Here is a 13,255-nt window from a genome sequence, read left to right as displayed (position 1 = left end):
ATGTTAAATCAATAGATAGATAGGTGGGTGGTAGAAGTGCAATAGCTGTAAAAATATATTTGGGTGATCCCTCACTCCTTGTGTAATAGTGCAGCTCGGCCAGCAGGGAGTTATCCTTTGGGACCCACATATTTTTTAACTGAGCGCACTAACCGTAGATAGATAGATGGATGTGTAGGCACATGGATAGTAAATCATTGGATAGACAGATAAATTGGGTGGATAGGTAGATAGATGGTAAATTATTAATTAAATAGACAAATTATAGCTATAATAGTTCATAAAGTAGAGGCATGGATAAAGAGGTGAGGGATCCCTCTCATTTTTCTAAAGCCCCATAAACGCTACTCAAAAAGAAAAGTTATCGCTCAGAATGGCATTTTTGAGCGATCTCTTTTCTTTAAAACAAATCTGTAGTATGTATACTCAATATAGTTAATGATGTGTGCTCCCGCGCATCCTTAACGACCACCCTCCTGCCCCGTCACCTGAACATACAGGTCATCTTTGGCCATATAGCCTATGACCCGCATGTTCAGCAGGTCACTGGGACATCATTGAATGATATCGGTAACATATTTCTTTCAGTGTGAATAGTGGAACCACAGATATAGTTGACTATATAGATGGTGCCCCTAAACTCCCAGTGTGTACAGGGCTTTAGGGTCAATGTATACTGAGAACATATTATCATGCCTATTTCCATTTTTTAGGTGAGAATTCTCCATAAAACATGTGATGAGGTCATAACAGCTGACTACTGCAAAGTGACCTGGACTGCAGAATCCTCCTCAAGTCAAAAAACAAAGATTAAGCACAGCAACAGGAGACCGAAGTCAGGTAATTAATGAAAATTAATTACTGATAATATGTTTTTGGTATACATTTGGTCTTCACAAATAGGACTTCTAGCTATGAACTCTTCTATTATTGTACTTTGTGATTACTTAGTGTACAGTTAAATAGATAGAGATAGGTAGAGATAAATAGAAAGAGTAAAAGATAAACTGATACCTTCCTCCACTGTCCGCTAAGGCAGCTTAACGGACATGGTGGTGGGAGGGAAGTCAGTAACCCACTTTTTTTCAGTCAGCAACTTTCTTCCCTTTGTAATGTTGCAGCTTGACCAGCAGGGAGGGTGGGATCCTTAACTGGGTAGGTAGGTAGATGGTAAATCATGAAATAGAAAATGGCTAGGTGGTTGAAGTGCAATATCTGTAAAAGATATGTGGGTGATCCTTCACTCCTTGTGTAAAAGTACAGCTCGGCCAGCAGGGAATTGTTATCCTTTGGGACCCCCTTTTTTTTACTGAGCATATTAACTGTAGATAGATAGATAGATAGATAAATGGATAGATAGATAGATGTTTAGGTAAATAAATGGGTGGGATGTTGGGTGGGTAGGTGTATAGATATTGAATCATTAGATAGACAGATAAATGGGTGGGTGGGTAGATAAAAGGTAAATTATTAGATAGATAGGTGGGTGGGTGAAGCTCAATACCTGTAAGAAAATATGTGGGTGATCCCTCACTTCTTGTGTTATAGTGCAGCTCAGCCAGCAGGGAGTTGTTATCCTTTGGTTCCCTCATATTTTTTCACTGAGCGCATTAACTGTAGATAGATAAATAGATATATGGATAGATAGATAGATAGATGTTTAGGTAAATAAATGGGTGGGATGTTGGGTGGGTAGGTGTATAGCTAGTGAATCATTAGATAGACAGATAAATGGGCGGGTGGGTGGATAAATGGTAAATCATTAGATAGATAGTTGGGTGGGTGAATCTCAATACCTGTAAAAAAATATGTGGGTGATCCCTCACTCCTTGTGTTATAGTGCAGCTCAGCCAGCAGGGACTTGTTATCCTTTGGGCCCCACATATTTTTTCACTGAGCGCACTAACTGTAGATAGATAGGTAGGTAGATAAATGGGAGGGTGGTTGGGTAGGTTGGATAGATAGTGAATCATTAGACAGACAGATAAATGGGTGGGTGTGTAGATAAATGGTAAATCATTAGATAGATAGGTGAGTGGGTGAAGCGCAATACCTGTAAAAAAATATGTGGGGGATCCCTCACTCCTTGTGTTATAGTGCAGCTCAGCCAGCAGGGAGTTGTTATCCTTTGGGCCCCACATATTTTTTCACTGAGCATATTATCTGTAGATAGATAGATGGGTAGGTAGACAAATGGGTGGGTTGTTGGGTGGGTAGGTGTATAGATAGTGAATCATTAGATAGACAGATAAATGGGCGGTGGGTGGATAAATGGTAAATCATTAGATAGATAGATAGTTGGGTGGGTGAAGCTCAATACCTGTAAAAAAATATGTGGGTGATCCCTCACTCCTTGTGTTATAGTGCAGCTCAGCCAGCAGGGAGTTGTTATCCTTTGGGCCCCACATATTTTTTCACTGAGTGCATTAATTGTAGATAGATAGATAGATAGATGTTTAGGTAAATAAATGGGTGGGATGTTGGGTGGGTAGGTGTATAGATAGTGAATCATTAGATAGACAGATAAATGGGTGGGTGGATAAATGGTAAATCATTAGATAGATAGTTGGGTGGGGGAATCTCAATACCTGTAAAAAAATATGTGGGTGATCCCTCACTCCTTGTGTTATAGTGCAGCTCAGCCAGCAGGGACTTGTTATCCTTTGGGCCCCACATATTTTTTCACTGAGCGCACTAACTGTAGATAGATAGGTAGGTAGATAAATGGGAGGGTGGTTGGGTAGGTTGGATAGATAGTGAATCATTAGACAGACAGATAAATGGGTGGGTGAGTAGATAAATGGTAAATCATTAGATAGATAGGTGAGTGGGTGAAGCGCAATACCTGTAAAAAAATGTGGGGGATCCCTCACTCCTTGTGTTATAGTGCAGCTCAGCCAGCAGGGAGTTGTTATCCTTTGGGCCCCACATATTTTTTCACTGAGCATATTATCTGTAGATAGATAGATGGGTAGGTAGACAAATGGGTGGGTTGTTGGGTGGGTAGGTGTATAGATAGTGAATCATTAGATAGACAGATAAATGGGCGGTGGGTGGATAAATGGTAAATCATTAGATAGATAGATAGTTGGGTGGGTGAAGCTCAATACCTGTAAAAAAATATGTGGGTGATCCCTCACTCCTTGTGTTATAGTGCAGCTCAGCCAGCAGGGAGTTGTTCTCCTTTGGGTCCCACATATTTTTTCACTGAGTGCATTAACTGTAGATAGATAGATAGATAGATAGATAGATGTTTAGGTAAATAAATGGGTGGGATGTTGGGTGGGTAGGTGTATAGATAGTGAATCATTAGATAGACAGATAAATGGGCGGGTGGGTGGATAAATGGTAAATCATTAGATAGATAGTTGGGTGAGGGAATCTCAATACCTGTAAAAAAATATGTGGGTGATCCCTCACTTCTTGTGTTATAGTGCAGCTCAGCCAGCAGGGAGTTGTTATCCTTTGGGCCCCTCATATTTTTTCACTGAGCGCATTAACTGTAGATAGATAAATAGATATATGGATAGATAGATAGATAGATGTTTAGGTAAATAAATGGGTGGGATGTTGGGTGGGTAGGTGTATAGCTAGTGAATCATTAGATAGACAGATAAATGGGCGGGTGGGTGGATAAATGGTAAATCATTAGATAGATAGTTGGGTGGGTGAATCTCAATACCTGTAAAAAAATATGTGGGTGATCCCTCACTCCTTGTGTTATAGTGCAGCTCAGCCAGCAGGGACTTGTTATCCTTTGGGCCCCACATATTTTTTCACTGAGCGCACTAAATGTAGATAGATAGGTAGGTAGATAAATGGGAGGGGGGTTGGGTAGGTTGGATAGATAGTGAATCATTAGACAGACAGACAGATAAATGGGTGGGTGAGTAGATAAATGGTAAATCATTAGATAGATAGGTGAGTGGGTGAAGCGCAATACCTGTAAAAAAATATGTGGGGGATCCCTCACTCCTTGTGTTATAGTGCAGCTCAGCCAGCAGGGAGTTGTTATCCTTTGGGCCCCACATATTTTTTTTACTGAGCGCACTAACGGTAGATAGATAGATAGATAGATAGGTAGGTAGATAAATGGGAGGGTGGTTGGGTAGGTCGGATAGATAGTGAATCATTAGATAGACAGATAAATGGTTGGGTGAGTAGATAAATGGTAAATTATTAGATAGATAGGTGAGTTGGTGTGGCGCAATACCTGTAAAGAAATATGTGGGTGATCCCTCACTCCTTGTGTTATAGTGCAGCTTAGCCAGCAGGGAGTTGTTATCCTTTGGGCCCCACATATTTTTTCACTGAGCACATTATCTGTAGATAGATAGATGGATAGGTAGACAAATGGGTGGGTAGGTGTATAGATAGTGAATCATTAGATAGACAGATAACTGGGCGGTTGGGTGGATAAATGTTAAATCATTAGATTGATTGATAGTTTGGTGGGTGGATTTCAATAACTGTAAAATAATATGTGGGTGATACCTCACTCCTTGTGTAATAGTGCAGCTCGGCCAGCAGGGAGTTGTTATCCTTTGGCACCCACATATTTTTTCACTGAGCAAACTAAATGTGGATAGACAGATAGATAGGTAGGTAGATAAATGGGAGGGTGGTTGGGTAGGTGGATAGATAGTGAATCATTAGATAGACAGATAAATGGGTGGGTAGATATATGTTAAATCATTATATAGATAGGTGGGTGGTAGAAGTGCAATAGCTGTAAAAATATATTTGGGTGATCCCTCACTCCTTGTGTAAAAGTACAGCTCGGCCAGCAGGGAATTGTTATCCTTTGGGACCCCTTTTTTTTACTGAGCATATTAACTGTAGATAGATAGATATATGGATAGATAGATAGATGTTTAGGTAAATAAATGGGTGGGATGTTGGGTGGGTAGGTGTATAGATAGTGAATCATTAGATAGACAGATAAATGGGTGGGTGGGTAGATAAAAGGTAAATTATTAGATAGATAGGTGGGTGGGTGAAGCTCAATACCTGTAAAAAAATATGTGGGTGATCCCTCACTTCTTGTGTTATAGTGCAGCTCAGCCAGCAGGGAGTTGTTATCCTTTGGGCCCCTCATATTTTTCACTGAGCGCATTAACTGTAGATAGATATATAGATATATGGATAGATAGATGGTTAGGTAGATAAATGGGTGGGATGTTGGGTGGGTAGGTGTATAGCTAGTGAATCATTAGATAGACAGATAAATGGGAGGGTGGGTGGATAAATGGTAAATCATTAGATAGATAGTTGGGTGGGTGAATCTCAATACCTGTAAAAAAATATGTGGGTGATCCCTCACTCCTTGTGTTATAGTGCAGCTCAGCCAGCAGGGACTTGTTATCCTTTGGGCCCCACATATTTTTTCACTGAGCGCACTAACTGTAGATAGATAGGTAGGTAGATAAATGGGAGGGTGGTTGGGTAGGTTGGATAGATAGTGAATCATTAGACAGACAGATAAATGGGTGGGTGAGTAGATAAATGGTAAATCATTAGATAGATAGGTGAGTGGGTGAAGCGCAATACCTGTAAAAAAATATGTGGGGGATCCCTCACTCCTTGTGTTATAGTGCAGCTCAGCCAGCAGGGAGTTGTTATCCTTTGGGCCCCACATATTTTTTCACTGAGCATATTATCTGTAGATAGATAGATGGGTAGGTAGACAAATGGGTGGGTTGTTGGGTGGGTAGGTGTATAGATAGTGAATCATTAGATAGACAGATAAATGGGCGGTGGGTGGATAAATGGTAAATCATTAGATAGATAGATAGTTGGGTGGGTGAAGCTCAATACCTGTAAAAAAATATGTGGGTGATCCCTCACTCCTTGTGTTATAGTGCAGCTCAGCCAGCAGGGAGTTGTTCTCCTTTGGGTCCCACATATTTTTTCACTGAGTGCATTAACTGTAGATAGATAGATAGATAGATAGATAGATGTTTAGGTAAATAAATGGGTGGGATGTTGGGTGGGTAGGTGTATAGATAGTGAATCATTAGATAGACAGATAAATGGGCGGGTGGGTGGATAAATGGTAAATCATTAGATAGATAGTTGGGTGGGGGAATCTCAATACCTGGAAAAAAATATGTGGGTGATCCCTCACTTCTTGTGTTATAGTGCAGCTCAGCCAGCAGGGAGTTGTTATCCTTTGGGCCCCTCATATTTTTTCACTGAGCGCATTAACTGTAGATAGATAAATAGATATATGGATAGATAGATAGATAGATGTTTAGGTAAATAAATGGGTGGGATGTTGGGTGGGTAGGTGTATAGCTAGTGAATCATTAGATAGACAGATAAATGGGCGGGTGGGTGGATAAATGGTAAATCATTAGATAGATAGTTGGGTGGGTGAATCTCAATACCTGTAAAAAAATATGTGGGTGATCCCTCACTCCTTGTGTTATAGTGCAGCTCAGCCAGCAGGGACTTGTTATCCTTTGGGCCCCACATATTTTTTCACTGAGCGCACTAACTGTAGATAGATAGGTAGGTAGATAAATGGGAGGGGGGTTGGGTAGGTTGGATAAATAGTGAATCATTAGACAGACAGACAGATAAATGGGTGGGTGAGTAGATAAATGGTAAATCATTAGATAGATAGGTGAGTGGGTGAAGCGCAATACCTGTAAAAAAATATGTGGGGGATCCCTCACTCCTTGTGTTATAGTGCAGCTCAGCCAGCAGGGAGTTGTTATCCTTTGGGCCCCACATATTTTTTTTACTGAGCGCACTAACGGTAGATAGATAGATAGGTAGGTAGATAAATGGGAGAGTGGTTGGGTAGGTCGGATAGATAGTGAATCATTAGATAGACAGATAAATGGTTGGGTGAGTAGATAAATGGTAAATTATTAGATAGATAGGTGAGTTGGTGTGGCGCAATACCTGTAAAGAAATATGTGGGTGATCCCTCACTCCTTGTGTTATAGTGCAGCTTAGCCAGCAGGGAGTTGTTATCCTTTGGGCCCCACATATTTTTTCACTGAGCACATTATCTGTAGATAGATAGATGGATAGGTAGACAAATGGGTGGGTAGGTGTATAGATAGTGAATCATTAGATAGACAGATAACTGGGCGGTTGGGTGGATAAATGTTAAATCATTAGATTGATTGATAGTTTGGTGGGTGGATTTCAATAACTGTAAAATAATATGTGGGTGATACCTCACTCCTTGTGTAATAGTGCAGCTCGGCCAGCAGGGAGTTGTTCTCCTTTGGGTCCCACATATTTTTTCACTGAGTGCATTAACTGTAGATAGATAGATAGATAGATAGATAGATAGATGTTTAGGTAAATAAATGGGTGGGATGTTGGGTGGGTAGGTGTATAGATAGTGAATCATTAGATAGACAGATAAATGGGCGGGTGGGTGGATAAATGGTAAATCATTAGATAGATAGTTGGGTGGGGGAATCTCAATACCTGTAAAAAAATATGTGGGTGATCCCTCACTTCTTGTGTTATAGTGCAGCTCAGCCAGCAGGGAGTTGTTATCCTTTGGGCCCCTCATATTTTTTCACTGAGCGCATTAACTGTAGATAGATAAATAGATATATGGATAGATAGATAGATAGATAGATGTTTAGGTAAATAAATGGGTGGGATGTTGGGTGGGTAGGTGTATAGCTAGTGAATCATTAGATAGACAGATAAATGGGCGGGTGGGTGGATAAATGGTAAATCATTAGATAGATAGTTGGGTGGGTGAATCTCAATACCTGTAAAAAAATATGTGGGTGATCCCTCACTCCTTGTGTTATAGTGCAGCTCAGCCAGCAGGGACTTGTTATCCTTTGGGCCCCACATATTTTTTCACTGAGCGCACTAACTGTAGATAGATAGGTAGGTAGATAAATGGGAGGGGGGTTGGGTAGGTTGGATAGATAGTGAATCATTAGACAGACAGACAGATAAATGGGTGGGTGAGTAGATAAATGGTAAATCATTAGATAGATAGGTGAGTGGGTGAAGCGCAATACCTGTAAAAAAATATGTGGGGGATCCCTCACTCCTTGTGTTATAGTGCAGCTCAGCCAGCAGGGAGTTGTTATCCTTTGGGCCCCACATATTTTTTTTACTGAGCGCACTAACGGTAGATAGATAGATAGGTAGGTAGATAAATGGGAGGGTGGTTGGGTAGGTCGGATAGATAGTGAATCATTAGATAGACAGATAAATGGTTGGGTGAGTAGATAAATGGTAAATTATTAGATAGATAGGTGAGTTGGTGTGGCGCAATACCTGTAAAGAAATATGTGGGTGATCCCTCACTCCTTGTGTTATAGTGCAGCTTAGCCAGCAGGGAGTTGTTATCCTTTGGGCCCCACATATTTTTTCACTGAGCACATTATCTGTAGATAGATAGATGGATAGGTAGACAAATGGGTGGGTAGGTGTATAGATAGTGAATCATTAGATAGACAGATAACTGGGCGGTTGGGTGGATAAATGTTAAATCATTAGATTGATTGATAGTTTGGTGGGTGGATTTCAATAACTGTAAAATAATATGTGGGTGATACCTCACTCCTTGTGTAATAGTGCAGCTCGGCCAGCAGGGAGTTGTTATCCTTTGGCACCCACATATTTTTTCACTGAGCAAACTAAATGTGGATAGACAGATAGATAGGTAGGTAGATAAATGGGAGGGTGGTTGGGTAGGTGGATAGATAGTGAATCATTAGATAGACAGATAAATGGGTGGGTAGATATATGTTAAATCATTATATAGATAGGTGGGTGGTAGAAGTGCAATAGCTGTAAAAATATATTTGGGTGATCCCTCACTCCTTGTGTAAAAGTACAGCTCGGCCAGCAGGGAATTGTTATCCTTTGGGACCCCTTTTTTTTACTGAGCATATTAACTGTAGATAGATAGATATATGGATAGATAGATAGATGTTTAGGTAAATAAATGGGTGGGATGTTGGGTGGGTAGGTGTATAGATAGTGAATCATTAGATAGACAGATAAATGGGTGGGTGGGTAGATAAAAGGTAAATTATTAGATAGATAGGTGGGTGGGTGAAGCTCAATACCTGTAAAAAAATATGTGGGTGATCCCTCACTTCTTGTGTTATAGTGCAGCTCAGCCAGCAGGGAGTTGTTATCCTTTGGGCCCCTCATATTTTTCACTGAGCGCATTAACTGTAGATAGATATATAGATATATGGATAGATAGATGGTTAGGTAGATAAATGGGTGGGATGTTGGGTGGGTAGGTGTATAGCTAGTGAATCATTAGATAGACAGATAAATGGGCGGGTGGGTGGATAAATGGTAAATCATTAGATAGATAGTTGGGTGGGTGAATCTCAATACCTGTAAAAAAATATGTGGGTGATCCCTCACTCCTTGTGTTATAGTGCAGCTCAGCCAGCAGGGACTTGTTATCCTTTGGGCCCCACATATTTTTTCACTGAGCGCACTAACTGTAGATAGATAGGTAGGTAGATAAATGGGAGGGTGGTTGGGTAGGTTGGATAGATAGTGAATCATTAGACAGACAGATAAATGGGTGGGTGAGTAGATAAATGGTAAATCATTAGATAGATAGGTGAGTGGGTGAAGCGCAATACCTGTAAAAAAATATGTGGGGGATCCCTCACTCCTTGTGTTATAGTGCAGCTCAGCCAGCAGGGAGTTGTTATCCTTTGGGCCCCACATATTTTTTCACTGAGCATATTATCTGTAGATAGATAGATGGGTAGGTAGACAAATGGGTGGGTTGTTGGGTGGGTAGGTGTATAGATAGTGAATCATTAGATAGACAGATAAATGGGCGGTGGGTGGATAAATGGTAAATCATTAGATAGATAGATAGTTGGGTGGGTGAAGCTCAATACCTGTAAAAAAATATGTGGGTGATCCCTCACTCCTTGTGTTATAGTGCAGCTCAGCCAGCAGGGAGTTGTTCTCCTTTGGGTCCCACATATTTTTTCACTGAGTGCATTAACTGTAGATAGATAGATAGATAGATAGATGTTTAGGTAAATAAATGGGTGGGATGTTGGGTGGGTAGGTGTATAGATAGTGAATCATTAGATAGACAGATAAATGGGCGGGTGGGTGGATAAATGGTAAATCATTAGATAGATAGTTGGGTGGGGGAATCTCAATACCTGTAAAAAAATATGTGGGTGATCCCTCACTTCTTGTGTTATAGTGCAGCTCAGCCAGCAGGGAGTTGTTATCCTTTGGGCCCCTCATATTTTTTCACTGAGCGCATTAACTGTAGATAGATAAATAGATATATGGATAGATAGATAGATAGATGTTTAGGTAAATAAATGGGTGGGATGTTGGGTGGGTAGGTGTATAGCTAGTGAATCATTAGATAGACAGATAAATGGGCGGGTGGGTGGATAAATGGTAAATCATTAGATAGATAGTTGGGTGGGTGAATCTCAATACCTGTAAAAAAATATGTGGGTGATCCCTCACTCCTTGTGTTATAGTGCAGCTCAGCCAGCAGGGACTTGTTATCCTTTGGGCCCCACATATTTTTTCACTGAGCGCACTAACTGTAGATAGATAGGTAGGTAGATAAATGGGAGGGGGGTTGGGTAGGTTGGATAGATAGTGAATCATTAGACAGACAGACAGATAAATGGGTGGGTGAGTAGATAAATGGTAAATCATTAGATAGATAGGTGAGTGGGTGAAGCGCAATACCTGTAAAAAAATATGTGGGGGATCCCTCACTCCTTGTGTTATAGTGCAGCTCAGCCAGCAGGGAGTTGTTATCCTTTGGGCCCCACATATTTTTTTTACTGAGCGCACTAACGGTAGATAGATAGATAGGTAGGTAGATAAATGGGAGGGTGGTTGGGTAGGTCGGATAGATAGTGAATCATTAGATAGACAGATAAATGTTTGGGTGAGTAGATAAATGGTAAATTATTAGATAGATAGGTGAGTTGGTGTGGCGCAATACCTGTAAAGAAATTTGTGGGTGATCCCTCACTCCTTGTGTTATAGTGCAGCTTAGCCAGCAGGGAGTTGTTATCCTTTGGGCCCCACATATTTTTTCACTGAGCACATTATCTGTAGATAGATAGATGGATAGGTAGACAAATGGGTGGGTAGGTGTATAGATAGTGAATCATTAGATAGACAGATAACTGGGCGGTTGGGTGGATAAATGTTAAATCATTAGATTGATTGATAGTTTGGTGGGTGGATTTCAATAACTGTAAAATAATATGTGGGTGATACCTCACTCCTTGTGTAATAGTGCAGCTCGGCCAGCAGGGAGTTGTTATCCTTTGGCACCCACATATTTTTTCACTGAGCAAACTAAATGTGGATAGACAGATAGATAGGTAGGTAGATAAATGGGAGGGTGGTTGGGTAGGTGGATAGATAGTGAATCATTAGATAGACAGATAAATGGGTGGGTAGATATATGTTAAATCATTATATAGATAGGTGGGTGGTAGAAGTGCAATAGCTGTAAAAATATATTTGGGTGATCCCTCACTCCTTGTGTAAAAGTACAGCTCGGCCAGCAGGGAATTGTTATCCTTTGGGACCCCTTTTTTTTACTGAGCATATTAACTGTAGATAGATAGATATATGGATAGATAGATAGATGTTTAGGTAAATAAATGGGTGGGATGTTGGGTGGGTAGGTGTATAGATAGTGAATCATTAGATAGACAGATAAATGGGTGGGTGGGTAGATAAAAGGTAAATTATTAGATAGATAGGTGGGTGGGTGAAGCTCAATACCTGTAAAAAAATATGTGGGTGATCCCTCACTTCTTGTGTTATAGTGCAGCTCAGCCAGCAGGGAGTTGTTATCCTTTGGGCCCCTCATATTTTTCACTGAGCGCATTAACTGTAGATAGATATATAGATATATGGATAGATAGATGGTTAGGTAGATAAATGGGTGGGATGTTGGGTGGGTAGGTGTATAGCTAGTGAATCATTAGATAGACAGATAAATGGGCGGGTGGGTGGATAAATGGTAAATCATTAGATAGATAGTTGGGTGGGTGAATCTCAATACCTGTAAAAAAATATGTGGGTGATCCCTCACTCCTTGTGTTATAGTGCAGCTCAGCCAGCAGGGAGTTGTTATCCTTTGGGCCCCACATATTTTTTCACTGAGCATATTATCTGTAGATAGATAGATGGCTAGGTAGACAAATGGGTGGGGTGTTGGGTGGGTAGGTGTATAGATAGTGAATCATTAGATAGACAGATAAATGGGCGGTGGGTGGATAAATGGTAAATCATTAGATAGATAGATAGTTGGGTGGGTGAAGCTCAATACCTGTAAAAAAATATGTGGGTGATCCCTCACTCCTTGTGTTATAGTGCAGCTCAGCCAGCAGGGAGTTGTTATCCTTTGGGCCCCACATATTTTTTCACTGAGTGCATTAACTGTAGATAGATAGATAGATAGATAGATAGATAGATAGATAGATAGATAGATAGATGTTTAGGTAAATAAATGGGTGGGATGTTGGGTGGGTAGGTGTATAGATAGTAAATCATTAGATAGACAGATAAATGGGCGGGTGGGTGGATAAATGGTAAATCATTAGATAGATAGTTGGGTGGGGGGATCCCTATACCTGTAAAAAAATATGTGGGGGATCCCTCACTCATTGTGTTATAGTGCAGCTCAGCCAGCAGGTTGTTATCGTTTGGGCCCCACATATTTTTTCACTGAGCAAACTAAATGTGGATAGATAGGTAGGTAGATAAATGGGAGGGTGGTTGGGTAGGTGGATAGATAGTGAATCATTAGATAGATAAATGGGTGGGTAGATATATGTTAAATCATTAGATAGATAGGTGGGTGGTAGAAGTGCAATAGCTGTAAAAATATATTTGGGTGATCCCTCACTCCTTGTGTAATAGTGCAGCTCGGCCAGCAGGGAGTTATCCTTTGGGACCCACATATTTTTTAACTGAGCGCACTAACCGTAGATAGATAGATGGATGTGTAGGCACATGGATAGTAAATCATTGGATAGACAGATAAATTGGGTGGATAGGTAGATAGATGGTAAATTATTAATTAAATAGACAAATTATAGCTATAATAGTTCATAAAGTAGAGGCATGGATAAAGAGGTGAGGGATCCCTCTCATTTTTCTAAAGCCCCATAAACGCTACTCAAAAAGAAAAGTTATCGCTCAGAATGGCATTTTTGAGCGATCTCTTTTCTTTAAAACAAATCTGTAGTATGTATACTCAATATAGTTA

Source organism: Crinia signifera, chromosome 5, assembly GCF_055691185.1.
Source record: "Crinia signifera chromosome 5, ASM5569118v1, whole genome shotgun sequence".
NCBI lineage: Eukaryota > Metazoa > Chordata > Amphibia > Anura > Myobatrachidae > Crinia > Crinia signifera.
The sequence above is the reverse complement of the archived record's forward strand: the minus strand, read 5'-3'. Positions refer to the sequence as shown.